General features: G+C 35.5%; 1 protein-coding gene across 1 annotated transcript in view; it reads right to left on the minus strand.

The window, feature by feature from the left end:
• The window catches only part of Dgkb (diacylglycerol kinase beta), a 702,490-nt gene that overhangs the window by 542,119 nt on the left and 141,451 nt on the right, over positions 1-18,920 (minus strand). The window lies entirely within an intron of this gene.

Below are 18,920 nucleotides of genomic sequence, written 5' to 3' on the forward strand. Positions count from 1 at the left end.
CAGATGCAAAGATACACAACCAAGCCAAAGTCAAACTCTGGGAATCTAGCTGCAGCTACTAGTTTTTTACTTTTATTTGTTCAAAGCCTCCTTTGACAGGACATTGTCCTCTACCTGGGCACTCTCCCAGACATGGTTGCTGACTGTAGGAGGCCCCAGTCAATTTCCACTGGGTATTTCAGCATCTATTCTAATTATGTCTTGCTCTTTGTCTGTCTTTGTCAATCTAAGTATCCATTATTTAAATTAATTCTTTTCATTTCTTTACTATATATTCAGAGTATTGTAAGACATGCTAAATGGAAGGCAAGAAGTGGCATGGTTATCTCCTGACTTTGTATACCTCATTATCAGAACTCAGGGAGTTCTAAAGAATTTAGTGTGAAGAAAAGGCTATAAAGTATATATATATATATATATATATATATATATACTTTATATTTTGTATTATATTTATATAATTTATATTATATTTATATATAATTATACAGAAATAGATAATATTTGTATTATACATTAAAGAGTATTTTTTTAAAAATCTGGGTCCTTAGATGTCAAAAGAAATAATTTTCTCACAAAATTTACTCCTTGTCCTGTCCTATTCTGTCCTCTCTGTATGAATATTGGAGACATTATCAGGATCAAGATCTTTCATCTATAATGTTCAAAGATTTTATTAAAATAAAAATTTCCAGATGCACTAAATATTTTCCACCTGGTGTTTCTATGTCTACTTTGGGCTTATCTCAACTCCTATTGGAGTTTTTTTAAAAGGGAAAGTTGTATTGAAGAACTTGAAAATTTTAATTTGTTTACTGAGTAAGATGAATAACGATAAAGGTAAAGATTCAGTTCTGCATCCTTTCCTTTGCTAAAGGCTATTGAAGCGTTCATACAGGTTCTTGGTGCTCTCTCAAGGAAAATTTGGCTTAGAGGTGAGTGACATCAAGCTACACTCTATCCCCTAACCTTTCTATTATAGAAGCTGGTAATCAAAGACAGGTAAAATCTTTTTGCCTGATAGAATGTGAGTTCCAATGGTAGGTAAGCCTGGAAGGTGAAAGAAGACAGCCTAACACATACTCAGTCATCTGTTCTGTAGCAGAAGCACAGGTATTAATTAATTAAATTTGGGAGAGGGAGTTGTCATGGTCCATAAAAATGGCTTTGCTTTATCTTGACTTATGGTCAGAAAGTTCAAAACTATCTTTAATTTTCCAAGGTTAAAATCATAGGACCTAAAGATCTAAATCATGGATGTTTTACCTAAATAACATGGGATTTGGTCTAAGTAGTGGTACTCTTAACTCTCAAGGCAAGATAATTGGATATTTAGGTTAAAGTGTGGTTATTAGGTATTTGGAGAATTGAGGAAGAAAGTCTGTTTGTTCCTTGTCTCATGATAAAGAAGTCTTCCCCTTTTTGATTGGGGCATATAAGAATGTTGAAGAATAAACTTAGCATGTTCAATATTCACTGGATTTCCCTCCTGATTTAAAAAAAAGAAAGAAAAGAAAAGAAATTAATTCAGTTACTAAAGGAACTTGACTTTTAGATATGTCTAATTCCCCAATGGTGTATTTGGAATTTTCTTTGAGCTTCGAACCAGCTTACAAATAAAGACATGGTGACTTATTATTAACTATGAGTGTTTGTCCTTAGCTTAGGCTTGTCCCGCAAACTCTTTTAACTAAATTTAAACTACATTTCATCTCAGGGCTTTTTACCTTTCTTTTATACTGTATGTCCTACTTACCTGCATCTTCAGTGTCTGTGTGGCTGGCCCCTAACATCTGTCTGGCTTATCTTTTTCTCTCTTTCTTCAAAGTCTAAATTTCTCAATTTACTTGTACTCCCTGATCTGAAGTTTTGCCTATACCTCCTCCCTCATTATTGGCCATCCAGCTTTTTATTATAACAATTAGGAGCTGCAAGCAGGCAAGGGAACACAGGAACACATCTTTACATAATTATACAAGTGCAACACAACTTTGTATGGTGAAAGAAGTATTGCACAACACAGTGTTATCAGAATTTCTGTTTTCCTCAGTATTAATATTTTATTTCAGAATGATGTTACATACACTAAAAAGTGACCAGCTTTTATCTAGCCACCTTAAAGATTAAGTGGGTCATATTCCACTTTGTGTTGTACTATGTTTGACAATCAACCTTGGTGCTTTACCAGAAATAAAAAAGGAGAGTTGACGGAAAGAGTATACTATGTGTATGAAGCATTCTTTAGTTCTTCCAAATATCCTGTGGATATATTCAGGAAATGCCTATGTTACAGTTTATTTTAACAACAGAATGTTATTTATAGCAACTGAAAACAAACTTTTCCAAAATATGGTATCAGGGAACAGTGCTACTCAAATGGCTGGTACCTGCATTTGTTATTCTTGATGATGTGTTTCAACAATTTCTCATATATCCATCTAAAAATTTGAAGCTAGTCCCACATTATTTAAACACTTTCAAATTTTTAAATGGAAGGAGGAGGGGGAAGAAGAAGGGGATAGAGGAGTGGGAGGAAGGAGGAGGAATGAGAAAGGAGAATTGGGCACATTTAGTTTTTCAGAGAGCTGTAGCTCAGAGCTGTAGAATCAGGTCTTCAGCAGAAATGGTTGATGCTAAGGCTGATAAAATACATTCAGTCCTTCTCCCATACTTATAAGTGCTGGCTGTGGCTAGTGGATACCTCACTCCATCTCTGTCTCTTTTCATATGCTTTAGATGGCTTTCTTCCTTCTAAGTTGTAGGATACTGGCTATTGGATTCAGCACTAGCCTATCCCAAATACAAAACAAATTCCTACTGAAATTCTTTACAGCGAATGTGTAAAGTTCCTCATCATCCACACCCCACCAAGTATAAATGATGTCTCAGTTTAGAGAGCTTATGACTTGAGTGTATCTTTTTTTATCAACTACTATTATGTCAGCAGATATCTGTTTTAGGTTAAAAAAACAACCTGTTTGAAGGGTATATTCAACTAAAGTTTATTAACAGTTTTTATCTGACAACTTAAAGCTTTAATATATTTTTGTTTAGATTTTAGTATTTAAATTTTCTAATGTTATTTTAAGCCATTTTAAACACCAATGAAACACACAAACACATACTCCTACACATGCATACACATAGAAATAAACAAAATCCATCCTATTGCCCTCCCCGAACACTAAACACCTACCTACTAAAGGTCAACAGAAAAGGATTATAAAGTCCTTTAAACTATGAAGCATTTGCAAGAGGCACACAAAAAAACAGAGCCCTGGGTAGCAGGACTTTAGGCTGTGCAGTTGTGTTATGTCTCTTCTGACCTTAGGGATTTCCCAGCAGGCATAAACTACTGACTGAAGTCATTGCTTAATATACTTTCACCATTTTACGGCATAAGTACCTGGTTTCAGTCCAGAAAATATTATCTTTAGAATTCACACTGGAGCAAATCCTGTATTATACCTCATAATTAACCACCAACCAAAGCTCATGTAAGAAATCTTTTTTTCCATATTTACCACAATTTCAATTGAAGAGGAAAGCTCTGGCAAGCATGGCTCTCTTTTGTGTGTGTCTCTAGGGAATCTGAATGAATTCCAGAGACTTAGGATTGCTGATTATGAAATGATGGCCAAGTGATCTTCATACCTTCCAATGCCACAGGTATCAACCTGGGAAATATTGTCAACCTGATAATGTACTCTATGGACTTGGGGCAGATATGAATGAGTTTCTCTAATAGAGGATCAAACAAATGACCCTATAGAAAAAAGGTTCCATGCTTGATTAAGCTATAGCAATGGCCAGGTTCTTACAGATGTTACTAATGATCAAGGTTTTTATGAGCAGAATTACACAGCAGTTCTTTGTGCTACTGTGGCAACCTGACTTTCTAAAATGACCTGAAGAACATTATTATTCCCCTAAAGTTACAATGTAGAGGACTTTGACAAATCTAATGTTTTTAATTGGAATAAAACATAAGTACATGAAGTAATCTTTAAAACATGATAAGCAATGACGTGGTAGTACAATATCTTGGTTAGCAGGCACAGTCTATTTTCTATATTACTCTTTGCATTGACACTAGAAGAATGAATGGAGACAGGCAAAGAATGGGATCTTCAAGGTCTCTACTGTCTTTCCTGTGGTGGCAGTTGATAGATGACATGGCTTTCCAGTCCAAAGAAAATCAGCCATAGAAAGAAAAAATTACCCACTAGCACCTTATCTATGAACATGGACAATTATCTCCTGTTTTTTAGCCTTCACCAGCTCTTTTTGCACCTCTCTTCCTCTTCAATTTTTCAGTTTTCCATATGAATCCTCATCTACCATGTCTTAAATATTTTAGTAAGAATAAACCTGGATTTTATGAAGTTGTCTTGTCATCCTTATTTTTAAGAGTACCTGTTATTTATGCTTCAGTTCTGTTTATAAATAAAATGTTATGTACTTTGAATACAGAACAGCATTGCTGTGTACTTCCCACCCATGAATAATAAGCAGAAATGTGCTGGATAATTAGATACTTAAAGATTAGTTAATTGCTACTTTAGTGATTTATTCTATGCAGAAGTCTTTGTTAAATTTCATACAGGTATTTAAATGTGAATTATTAGATGAACATTTTGCTTGGGTGTTTTCATAAGCTGAGACTATATTTTCTTCTATTAGAAATAATGGTGTAGTAGTCTAAAACAAAATCAATATTCAACATATTTCCAGTATGCTAGGTCTAGATACTAAGAAATAGATTCATGACTATTGATAAATCAGAATATAAATTCTGCATTCAATAAAATTATTTGAATGATAAGGAAGCAAATAAGGAAGTGATGCATTGTAAAAAAAACAGAAGAAGAAAAGAAGAAGGAGAAGAAGAAAGAAGAAAGAAGAAGGAGAAGGAGAAAGAACAATAGAATTCAATCAAGCAAAATACATATAGATCAGGTGTAGTCACCAGTGTTGACTCTTGTAAATAACAGCTTCTATCCTCACCTTCACTGTTTTCAGAGAGAAGTAGTCAATAATGAGGGTCAGGAAAAGAGAGAATCAAACTACTTCTGCTTAGAGAAAGCACTTCAAGGAAGTATATGGGAATCTTCACACTGAACAAAAGATGAGAATACCAGGAGACATAACTGGACTATTACATTAGCCCAGTGGCTTACACATATGTGATAAAGGTATGTTAGTATTAGACAGTTATATTTTCCTGCACTCACACTGGTTAGCATTTGCATTATCTAACTGCAATGAAAAAATTTTTCCTAATCAATAAGCTCAACTCGCTAAAGAGTGTGGCTTCTGAAAACAAGTTTAGTAACCAGATTTGTGACCATTATTTGTCTGATTATATCTTCCAAATAGCTGGTGTTATTTGATTTCACTTACAGGACTGAGAGACGCATAAAAGCCAGCTCAAGTTTGAATGATTTTAGCTGATATGTGATCCCTATAGGAATCTTTTGAATGCTTCCTCTGGAATGGAAAGAGACTGAGTTTCTAGAAAGATAAAGATTTTTTTTTTCTTTAAATAGATGAAATCTTAGGAAATCAAACTTCAATGCTAGCCTGTAAAGAAGTTTGCCTTAGACACATTTGTGTAAGCACATACAATATTGGAGAAATGGTTAACAACTAATTGCATATTTGTTCTGCTTAAAATTTAAATTACAAAAGAACACAGAAGGGCCAGGCAGTGGTGGCATACACCTTTAATCCCAGCACTTGGGAGGCAGAGGTAGGCAGATTTCAGTGAGTAAAGGCCTGCTTTGTCTACAAAGTGAGATTCAGGACAGCCAGGATGGTTATATGGGGAAACTTTGTCTTTAAAAAACAAAATAAAAGAAAAAGAAAAACCAATAATAGTCTTTATGAAAACAAAATAGTCCCAATATTAGTTTTTCTCTTATTTAACCTATTGGCAATATTGTTTTGCAATAGCATAGTTTTATTAGCGACATTTAAATAACTAGCCATTTGAAAATATTACTTATAATTGGACTAAATTATGATTGCAAATCAGCCATACTTCCTTCAAAATAACTTCCATATAGTCATGTGTAATGGTGTCTGTAACACAAATAAATAAATGACCCTGTAACTGATATTGGTGTTCAAGCTTCAAGCTGAGGGTCAGTAAAGCAAAGAACCTGGACACTAGCTCCTTAATTCTACCACAGGCTGAATGTGTTGATCCTGTCTCCACAAGCTCTCACCAAGCCTCAGAATGTAACCTCTACTTAGTGTGGCTGGATATTGAATGCCTCTCTGAAACCTTGTTCTTTTTTTTACTATTACTATTATTATTATTATTATTATTATTATTATTATTTTACATATCGATCCCAGTTCCCTCTCCCTCCCTCCCTCCCTCCTTCCAATGTCCCCTGAGTCCCCTCCTATCCCTCCCCCCCCACTACTCCACAGAGAGGCTCCCCCAGACTGATAGCTGGGAAACCAACATTGGATCGTCTCAGACCCCATTGTTCCTTTCTTACATACTTTTCTAATATTGGGATTAAAGGTGTGAACTATAATTCTCTTTTAGACTTATTCACTCTTGTGTAGATCTGGGAGGGCTTGAACTCATAGAGATCCATCTATCTCTTAATCATCAGTAGGATTAAAAATGTGTACCACCACCTTCTAGTTGCTGGCTACTGGGAATAAAGGTGTGTTCCTGGCTCTATGGCCTGTGGCTGACTTGCTTTCTGAAATCCTAGGCAAGCTTTAATAAATCATAAACAATATATTACCACAAATCCCCCCTTTTTCTAATATAAAATGAAAAAAGGCTATAACTAATATAAGGAAAAAAATTATACATTAAATATAATAAGTATATATAATATATACAGGCAACAAGTTTATCAATAATATCTAGACAATATTCACTTGACAAATTCAGAGAAAACACTTCATTATCTATTCTATCATGGTGAGTACAGAATCCTGCACCTAATTTAATTTCTATTCTAATTTAAATTATCAAATTATATTTCTCTTAGTCGTCTATACACCTCGTTAGAGTGTTTCTTTTGTGAGTCTGCTAAACAATGAAAACTATACCTGCCTTATCTAGTTTTCAACTCACTTAGAGACCCCAGAAGGAAATAATATTAACTGAATCAATAGGAAGTGTGATCAAGCAACTTTCAAGAAGAAATGTGAGAAATGACAAAAACAGCTGACATCCTAGACAGTTACCGAAGATTTCTCTACAATGTTTCAGCATACATCTTCATGTATAAGACTAGCATCTCTTATAGACTTTTCTGTGAAGCAGAATTTTTGAGAGTTGTCACACCTTCTCTTAGCAAAGTTTGAAGTCATTCTTTTTTTTTGTGTCCTGTTTGTCCATTTTGTACAGCATACTGTCAACCACTTTCTTGACAAGTAGCTTGTTTGTGTCACAAAGAAATAAATTCCATGTGAGTTTCATTGGTGTCCATTATCTTCTCTTAAGTGGATTGGGCTGCCACAGATATGTCTCATTATCATAAAAAATGAGCTATGTTATCAAAACATTTAAAATGCTATTTTCTGTAGATCTCTGAAGTGTTTAAAGAATTCCTGTCTTTATAAAACATGTCTCTGTTTGACTTTGATAGCATGCCTAATGTGATAACAAGTTCAGTTGTAATGTGTGGCTAATTATTCACCTATATTTCCAATTATCTTATATTGTTGGCAATGTTGTTCTTTTGCTGTGGCTAATGCCTATAAAACATAAACACGAGACTCAGCACCCACGTGGAGTTTATTGAGAGAAGAGAGAGAAAGGGCAGTGGGTAGCTGGTGGCTAAGCAAAAGCAGGAGAGAGAGAGAGAAAGAGAGAGAGTGAAAGAGAGGCCAGAGAGAGCAAGAGAGAGCGAGAAGCCAGAGAGAGAGAGCAAGAGAGAGACCAGAGAGAGGGGCGTGCTTGGTGGGCTTGCTTTAAAAGGGGGGCTTGTGCATGCATAACTGAGTCCTCTGGCAGCTAGGTAAAGCTTGAGCCGCCGGGTTAGGCTGACTTGGCAATGACATGGCCATGAGCATCTGGCCCATCGTCGGGCAGGGTTAGCTGGCTGCTAGTTCCTAACAGGCAATAATAACTTTCAAGAACTAGAAATTTGCAATACATTGATAAATGAGTTGTACTGGTACAATATCTTGAATAAGGTTAGAAAAATATGTACAATATGTTTTAACAAATTAATATCAAATTTGTATCAGCATACAATATTTGCATACAATATACAAAAAAAGTGCAATTCAATGTTAAATATTTAAAATTAGTAGTTGCTTTTCTAAAGTAGTAGATTCAATAATCTACCACTTTATCCCATATTTGTATCTTTTTTTCACAACTAAAACCTTTAATCTAATCTTTTGTGTGGAACTTTCTTCCTGACCATAACCAACAAAATTTTGTAATCAATCACCGTAAACAATGATAAATATTCATAATCTGTAGAATGACAAAAAAAAAACACAACCAACCAAACAAATAATAAACAAAACAAAACATTAACCCCACCTCTTGGGAATGTGGGTATCATGTTCTTAAAGTTATTTCCTACAGAAGTGGAGAGGGTAACAGCATGTTTAGGACATTATGAGAGGAAAAATTGTGGATTAACTGTTTTACTTTTTTTTTTTTGGGGGGAAGGGAGGCTTGTCTCAGATCCTGTCTAGGGCAATCTGTGAGCCTAGTTCATCTCAGCTAACCTCCTGGAAATTGTACTGAACGGTGTCGGTGAGGCTAGATCATCTCTGCTGGCCACCTCAAACTTATTATAAGCAGTGTCTGTGAGGCTGCATCATTTCAGATGGCCTTCTCGAAATTGTTCTCAGCAGTTGGTAGTTCAAAGCTAATGAGATTGATAACTAACTTATATGCCCTCATAGAGCCCTCATCTAGTACCTTGATGGAAACAGAAGCAGATACCCACAGCTTAACACTGAGCAGAACTCCTGCTATCTAGTTGTAAAGATGGAGGAGTGATGAGAAAAGGGGTCAAGATCAGGCTACAGAAACCCACAGACACAGCTGACCTGAATAAGAGGTAACTCATAAACTCCCAGACTGATACCTTGGAAACCACCATTGGACCGACTCAGATCCCCTGAACTTGGGTCTCAGAAGGCCTGAGCAATCTAAGGGACCTCAGACAGTGAACCAGGATGCATCGCTGCTGCACAAAAGGACATTAGGAACACTATCCCCATAGAGAAATACTCCCTTAGCCTAGAGGCAGGAGGAAAAGCCTCATCCCTACTCCAAATGACTTGACAGATTTTGATGATCCATCCTGGAAGGCTCCCTCTATTATGGTATCTCTTTTTTATCTCTCTCTCTCTCTCTCTCTTTTTTTTTTTTTTTTTTTTTTTTTTTTGCTCTCATCTATTTGTCCCAAGACTCAATCTTCCTGGTCCTACATTTCTCCTCTCCTCCCCTTCTCTTTCTCCTAGCTCCTACTCAACTCACTGCCTCCCCCACCCCCACATTTCCAATATGCTCAGGAGATCTTGTTCCTTTCCCCTTCTATGAGGGACCTTGTATGAATCTCTTATTATCCTCCTTGTATCCTAGTTTCTCTGGCAGTGTGAATTATAGGCTGGTGATCCTTTGCTCTAGGTCTAAAATCCATATATGAGTGAGTACATACCATCTTCTTTTTTTTTTTTGACTAGGTTACCTCACTCAGGATACTTTCCGCAAGTTTCATCCATTTGCCTGCTAATTTCAAGATTCCATTTTTTTTTCTTCCGCAGAGTAGTATTCCATTGTGTAAATGTACCAGTCTTCTTTATCAATTCTTCAGTTCAGGGCATCTAGGTTGCTTCCAAGTTCTTGCTATTACAAATAATGCTGCTATGAACATAGTTGAACAGATGTCTTTGTTGCATGAATGTGAATCATTTGGGTACATGCTTAAGAGTGGAATTGCCAGGTCCTGTGGTAAACTGATTCTCAATTTCATGAGGAACCTACATACTAATCTGCAAAATGGCTGTGTACAAGTTTGCACTCCCACCAGCAGTGGAGGAGTGTTCCCCTTTCTCCATATCCTCTCCAGCATAAGTTGTCATTGGTGTTTCTAATTTTAGCCATTCTGACAGAAGTAAGGTAGTATCTCAAAGCTGTTTTGATTTGCATTTACCTGAAGGCTAAGGATGTTGAACACTTTCTTAAGTGTCTTTCAGCCGTTTATGCATCAGTCTATTGAAAATTCTCTATGCAGTTCTGTACCCCACTTTTTAATAGGGTTATTATGTGTTTTGGTGATTAGTTTCTTGAGGTCTTTGTATATTTTAGAGATCATCCCTTCTCAGATGTGGGTTTGTGAAGATCTTTTCCCAGTCTTGGGCTGCCGTTTGGTCTTGTCTAGTGTGTAGTTTGCCCTACAGAAGCTTCTTAGTTTCAGGAGGTCCCATTTAATAATTGTCAATCTCAGTATCTCTGCTACTGGTGTTATGCTCATGAAGTGTTTTCCTCTACCAATTCATTCAAGGGACCCTCCCACTTTCTCTTCTAAGATGTTCAGTATGGCTGGATTTATGTTGAGGTTTTTGATCATTTTGACTTAAGTTTGGTGCATGGCGATAAACATGGGTCTATCTTCAGTCTTCTATACACCATCATCCAGTTGTGCCAGCACCATTTGTTGAAGATGCTTTCCTCCTTCCTTTGTATAATTTCAGCTGTTTGTCAAAAAATCAGGTGTTTATATATATGTGGATTAAAGAAAATCATAAGTCCAACACATTCATAACACAAAATTTCCAGGAAATATGGGACACTGTGAAAAGGCCAAACCTAAGAATAATAGGTATAGAAGAAGGAGAAGAAACCAAACTCAAAGGTTCAGAAAATATATATAAGAAAACTTTCTCAACCTAATGAAAGACATGCCAATGAATGTGCACGAAGCTTACAGAACACCAAATAGAGTGAACCTCAAAAAAATTTCCCTCCCCACATAATAATCAAAGCATCAAGCTTACAGAATAAAGAAAGAATATTAAGAGCAGCAAAGGAAAAATGCCAAGTGCCATATAAAGGCAAACCTGTCAGAATTATACGTGACATCTCCATGTGAACACTGAAGGCCTGAAGATCCTGGATAGATAGTCAACAACTCTAAGAGACCATGGATACTAGCCCATACAACTATACTCAGTAAAACTTTCAATCACTATAGATGGAGAAAACAATATATTCCATGATAAAACCAGATTTAAACAATACACATCCACTAATCCAGCCTTACAGAAAGTAATGAATGGAAAACTCCAACCCAAGGAATTAACTATATCCACAAAAACATAGGCAATAGATAATCCTACTTTACCAACAGCCAAAAAAATAAGTGGTGTAAAGCCATTCAAAATACCACCACCAACAACAAATTCAAAATAAACAATCAATGGTCATCAATATCCCTCAATATTAATGGTCTTAACTTGCCTATAAAAGACACAGGATAACAGAATGGATAAAAAGGCAGAATCCATCCTTCTGCTACATACAGGAAATATATCTCAATCTAAAGACAGACATTACATCAGGGTTAAGGTTTGGAAAAGATTTTCCAATCAAATGGACCCAAGTAACAAGCCGGTATAGCAATCGGTATAGCAATCGTATTATCTAACAAACCGGACTTTAAATTAAAATCTATCAAAAGAGATGAAGAAGTCATTTCTTATTCATTGCAGGAGAAATCCATCAAGGTGAACTCTCAATCCTGAACATCTATGCCTCAAATACAAAGGTACCTACTTTCATAAAAGAAACATTAGTAAAACCCACATCGCACATAAAAGTTCACACACTTATAATGGGAGATTTCAACACCCCACTCTTAAGACTAGACAGGACCCACAGACAGTAACTTAAGAAAAGAAACAAAGGAACTAACAGAAGTTATGACCCAATTGGGTCTAACAGACAATCATAGAACATTCCATCCAAACAAAAGAATATACCTTCTTCTCGGTACCACATGGAATCGTCTCTAAAACTGACCATATATATACTCAGCAATATAGCAAACCTCTATACATATAAAAAAATTGAAATAACCACCTATATCTTATCAGACTACCATGCTTTAAAGTTGGAATTCACCATAACAACACAAATTACAGAAACTGTACAAACTCATTAAAATTGAACAATGTGCAATTGCACCATTCCTGGGTCAAGGAAGAAATAAAGAAAAAAATTAAAGACTTCCTAGAATTCAATGACAATAAAGACAACATACCCAAACTTATGGGACACTGTGAAAGTAGTGTTAAGATGAAAGTTCATAGCCCTAAGTGCCCACATGAAGAAACTGGAGAATAGTCACACTAGAGAATTAACAGCACAACTTTAGGCACTAGAACAAAAAATAAATAATAAATAAATGAAAATAAAGCAAACTAACCCCAGAGGAGTAGACACCAGGAAATATTCAATTTGAGGGCTAAAACCATTATGTAGAAGTAGGAAAACAATACAAAGAATCAATGTAACAAAGAGTTGGTTCTTCAAGAAAATCAACAAGACAGATAAACTTTCATCCAAGCTAACCAAAAGGCAAAGAGAATATGGAAATTGACAAAATCAGAAATGAAAATGGGGACATTCCAAAGGGCACTGAGGAAATCTAGAGAATCTTCAGTTCATACTTTGAAAACCAGTACTGCACAAAATTTGAAAATTTAATGTAAATGGACAATTTTGTGGATAGATACCACTTACCAAAATTAAATCAATAACAGATAAACAATTTCTATAGACCTATAACCACTAATGAAAACTAAGCAGTCATCAAAAGTCTCCCAAACAAACAAACAAAAACCCAGAGTCAAATGGTTTTAGTGCAGAATTCTACCTGAAATCCAAAGAACGGTTAACACCAATACTCCTTAAAGTATTCCACACAGTAGAAGCAGTAAGGTCATTGCCAAATTCTTTTTTCGAGGCTACAATTACCTTGGTACCTATGTCAAACAAAGACACAACTAAGAAAGAGAACTATAGATCACTATCCCTCATGAATATTGATGCAAAAAAGAAAATCCAAAAACAAAAACAAAACTAAATAAAATACTGGGAAATCAAATCCAAGAACACATCAGAGAAATTATCCACGATGACCAAGTAGGCTTCTCCCGGGGATGCAGGGATGGTTCAACATATGAAAATTCATCAATGTAATCCACCATATAAACAAACTGAAAAAGAAAACACACATGATCACCTCACTAGATACTGAAAAAGACTTTGACAAAATCAAACACCCCTTCATGTAAAGGTCTTGGAGAGATCAGGGATGACAGGAACATACCTAAGCATAATAAAAGCAATATACAGAAAAAAAAAACAGCCAACATCAAACTAAATGGAGAGAAACACAATGTTATTTCTCTAAAAACGAGAAAAAGACAAGGTTGCCCACTTTCTCCATATCTCTTCAATATGGTACTTGAAATTATAGCTAGAGCTATAAGAAAACAACAGATCAAGAAGATACAAGTTGGAAAGGAAGAAGTCAAACTTTCACTATTTCCAGATGATATGATAGTTTACATTAAGTTACTGAAGAATTCTATCAGAGCAAATTGGGAGTGTGTGTGTGTGTGTGTGTGTGTGTGTGTGTGTGTGTGTATGAGGGTGGGAGTAGGAGACAGAGAATAGGATAAAAGGAATGGAGTGGAGAACATGAGGGATTAGGAAAATTGAGTCTGGAGAAGAATAGAGGAGAGGAAGAAAAGAGATACAATAATAGAGCGAGCCATTATACATTTAAAGAGATATCTGGCACTAGGGAAATGCCCAGAGATCTACAAGGATGATCGCAACTAACAATCTAAGCAATAGTGGAGAGACTACCTCAAATGCCCTCCTCCAATAATGAGATTGATGACTACCTTATATGCCATCCTAGAGCTGATGGAAGCAGATACCCACAGCTAAAAACTGACCTGAACTCTTGGAATCCAGAGAGGGATGAGTGATGAGCAAAGGGGTCAAAACCAAGTGGGAGACCCCCTGAACATGGGTGTTAGTTAGCAGGACTGGTCAATCTATGTGGCCTCTGGTAGTGGATCGTTATTTATCCCTAGTATACAAATGATCTTTGGGATATAGACCTATAAGTTTGTATCAATAATTATAAGGATGAGATCACATTATATTGAAAACTTCTTTTACTTCAAATATTTCATTTAAATATGTTATCACATATACATTTTTACTATCAGTATCAATGGTTATATGGTGTTTCCTTGGGGACCCGTGTCATAAGTTCTTTTACCAGCATACTCAATTTTGAGGATTCAGAGTACTAAAAATTTTTTATTAATATTGAAATGTTTAAAAAGTGTATGTGCATATTTTAGGAACATATTTCTTTCTATTATAAATAAATCATCAAAATAGTACAGATAACACCAAAAGATTCACAGATTTTCATTCTTGCTAACTTCATGTTCAGTGGGTTGAATGGTTTTAATTTTTTCATAGCAGAATACAAAAAGGAAGCATTATCCATTGCCAGTAATATCATCATCAATAATATCACGTATGTCATTATTTATTGTCTGAAAATAATTTAAAGATGCCCATATTTCCATTAATAATCAATTAGCAAATAAAGTGCCATTTTAACTCAACTTCACATCACCGGGAATTACCTATTGGAAATGCTGTTTGGGTTTCATAGCATAGTGAATACTGATCATCCTGCCCATACAGACAAGACTGAGGATGACAAGTGATGGGGAAGGCAAGTACACTGGTGGTAGGTTCAGAATTATGAGACTGTGCAGCAAGCAAATATAGGCTTGGTATTTCAATGATGGAAGTGTTTACTGTATTTCTCTCTAAATGAAACCAAAGAATTGGATTGTTCATAATCCTCTCAACACACTTTTATACAAAAACTACTGAAAAAGAGGCCATGTATTAGAGAGGGACAAGGGAGGTTATGGAATTACTTAGAGAAAAAAGATGGAGGAGGGAATAATATAACTACATTTTAATTATAAGACACATTGAGCAGAATAATGAAAATTATTTTCTATTTTTATAAAAGATTAATACAAATCCTACATAAAACCTTCACATTTGTTTTCTTTGTCTTTATTTATTTTTCTTATTTTACATATCTATCCCAGTTCCCTCTCCTCCTTTCTCTCACCCCCCCCCCACATTTTTTATGCTGCACTGGTTAAATAATTTGCATGTGAGAAAGCTAGGTGGCTTATGAGTCAAATCTCATTTAGTAGGCACATATAAACGTAAAGTAAGAATTGATTTTCTATTACCAATTACTCTGTATTTCTTGGCAAACAGAACCATTCTTCCAGTTCTTAATTTTTTGTTTTACAAAATAAAAAGGAAAAGAATTAATTATGGTCTCATGTAAAGTTATTAATAAGAAAACGTTCAGCCAACTAAGCAGTAGTTAGCTTTATATTTCTTCCTTATCACCAATACTAGTAAATAGCTTTTCATTTTTACCCCTAGATACATAATTTTGGAAGGTATGTGCATCCTTTGTAACTTTAAGTAAAATATTAATAACTCAGCAAAAAGAAGAAAATCCCAGTGTTTAGTCTGATATCAATAACTCAATGAACATACATGAAATTTTGGAAGGCTTGCTTCATTAGGAGACCGAGCTACTCACCTCGTATTATTTATCAGTTATGAAAGAAATAATTACAATCACTATTTAATATTAACATTGTTAAAGCTACATGATCAACTATTTAAAAAAATGGTAATGTACAATCAAAACCATAGGCACACAAAACTCCAGAATTAAACATTTAATCCATTTCTGTTTTTGTAAGACATTACTGATTTCCTGATACAGAAGTGGAGAAATGTGGTTCAAACATGCACAAAGATTTTATAATTAACTGCCGACATGCTGAAAATGACTGATAGTTTATAACCATTTCTTTAAAAACTTATCTTGGTCTGTCAACTGCAGACTATCTATTGTTTATGCTATATGGACCGGAGAAAGCAGATTAATACCTCTTACTTAATTCCACTTTCATTGGACATTGCTTTTGTTTTACATCTGAAGGAAGGACCAGGAAGGGTGTGAAGTGATAGGAAAACAAAACAATACAAAACAAAACAAACAAACAAAAAAAAAAACAAACAAAAAATATCAAACAGACAAACAACAAAAAAAAAAAAGGTGGTCTTTTCTGGTTTGGAGCTAGAAAACATCAACAGTGCATTTCCCTGGCTTTCTCTTTCCTTCCTGTTTTTTACCACATAAGAAACATTTGATACTTAAAGAGTATTCATGATAGAAGTGCCCTAGTATAACAGCACAGCAGGAGACTTCTCTAGCCCTGTTTATCTTCCAACTAAATATCCACCCTGGGTACTCATTAGGTACACTCTGATTTTTGTAAATTCCATAAGCTTCTCTATGTGAAAACAGTAGCTATGGGAAAGGCAAGATCCTACCACCTGTGAAACTTTCTGTTTCCACCACCAAATTTTACCATGCCTCTTTATGGCCATTGTTTGCTATGACCATCATTTTCTAAGCAAGCTTCCTTTTCTTGTTTTTACTTGCTTTTTGGTGTCCAATAATAATTGATTTCCAATTAGAGCAAAAATTATCCATAGACTCAATTCTAATCATTAAATGGAGATGGATACATTGTGGTTTACACATACAATTGAAAAATTGTAGTGTGTTATAAACAGCATTCTTACTTGCGATGTTTATGGTGTTGTATGTAGCTCTATATTCTATATACTATATAAAAAGAATATGTATTTATCTAACAGAATCTTTGCCAGTGGGCTATTTGTGTGTTTCTTTGTAGATTTTTTTTTTTGGGGGGGGGCTTGATTGGTGTTTGCCTGATGACACGAACAATTAAATCAGGAAATGCCATCCTGTCCTTTAATTATTCATTCATTTATTGTTTCTTAAGGTATGGCAGAGTCTGTTCATATTTAGCCCTTTATCTTTAGCAAATAGTTACTTTCATGAAATATCTTTAAAATATTATGTTATTATCTGAATCATTTAATAAGTGACAAATAAATAATAGTAAGATGACACTATTAATTTATATTAAAATGCTGCTCCCATCTGAAAAAGAAAAAGCTTATGTCAGCTAACTCTTGCTATTATTTCTGCATATCTCTACTAGCCAATTAACCTAATTGTTTCTTCAAGATATTTTTTTCAAATCTTTGTCTGTCCTTTGAATATTAGGAAAAACTATGTTGACCACAGAGGGATTTGCTCTTTTATCAAAATGTATAAGGAACAAATAAGAGGAAAAGATGATAAATTTTATGTCAGGAAGCAATTGTGCTGATATATAGTTTATTATTTATTTAAGCCACTGAAGATCAGAATATCAAAGCAGCCATACTACTTATTTCATAGAAGCCAGGTAGTGGTGGCAGACAATGTAAGGATGGAAAAATACAGCTTAACTCTCTAATGACCCCAGGAAGCTAGAAGTCTAAAAGAGCCCCAAATACCTTAAATTCCAGACCCTGTCTCCTGGCAGTAAGTAGGCAAAGGTCACATTCTTTGCTGTGACCTGTGAGTATGTGAGTACAGGAAATGAGGTTTGTCACCCCACCCAGGAGCCTGCACAAATGCAGACCTCCAAGGATATAGAAAAACTGATTGGTCTATAAAGTGCTGGCTTGGAGGGTTTAAACTGATTGGTCCGCACTGCACAGGCTCTGGATGCTATGAGATGATTGGTTTAAAATGTGCGGGCATTGTTGTAACCCTACAAAAGCTGTCTCAATTTTGTACTCAGGGTCCTCGGTCCTCTACCCCTGCTTGGCGCATGACTGTGCACGCCAGTGCGCTTGGAATACAAAAAACCTCATGCTTTTACATCAAGACGCTTCTCGTGAGTGATTTGGGGTGTCGCCTTTCCTGAGTTGGAACATGAAGGTCCAAGCTCTGCGGGTCTTTCAACAACTTTAACCCCAGGATTCAGGATTAGGAGGTAAATGGATCTCTGTTAGTTCAAGGCCACACTGACTAGGCAAAATTGATCCAGTCATAAAAGAAATACCTTACACAAAGGTAATCTCAGCATCTTTATCACATGCCTTTAATTCCAGCACTAAAGAGGTGGAGACTGAAGTGATATGGTTGGGCAGAGAAAGGAATGAAGGGAGGAAGAGACATGAGCTAAGAGTTTTTGCCTCTAATGATTCCTATAGATAAGATTTCCATTTCAGCTGGGTAGAATTAAGATCTACTGGCTTGGCTGCTTTGCTTCTGTGACCTTTGTCTTGAAGCTTCAACCCCAATATTCTTTTGTTTTTTTTGGGGGGGGTCTTTTATTTTATATGCAACAACTAATACTAGAGAATAAAGATGATAAGGGGCAGTGTGTGACTGAGGAAGGGCTAATCAAGGGGGAGAAGAATATTCATTCAGAACAGTGAACACTTTGAAGAGGGGGAGAAGTTCAAAAGGGAAGTCACAAACAAGCTGACAAAATTAATTCTATGCCTTGGAAAGGCATAATGACAGACAGAGCAAGCTGCTGTGACTGGATCATCAGTCTCTCACATTTTACATTGATCTCTGAGTATTTGTGGGGTTCTTATTTTCTTTTGATGTTCATGTTGAAGGGCAGAGCAACTGTATTCTAAGCAACTAAAGTGAATTTCAGGAAAATCCTAATCTTATTTGTTACTCTACATAAGAAAAAAAAAAAAAAACCAAACCACAGAATTTATATATACATGTATGTATACAAACATATACATATGTATATTACATATGTTGTGTGTGTGATTTATATTCCAGAATTTCTGATCACAAAATACCTGAAGGAACTGTGAGAGTTTGGAAACAATTGTACCAGTGGGAATATACTAATCTATGTTCTGTGTGACT

Source organism: Phodopus roborovskii, unplaced genomic scaffold (assembly GCF_943737965.1).
Source record: "Phodopus roborovskii unplaced genomic scaffold, PHOROB, whole genome shotgun sequence".
NCBI classification, from domain to species: Eukaryota; Metazoa; Chordata; class Mammalia; order Rodentia; family Cricetidae; genus Phodopus; species Phodopus roborovskii.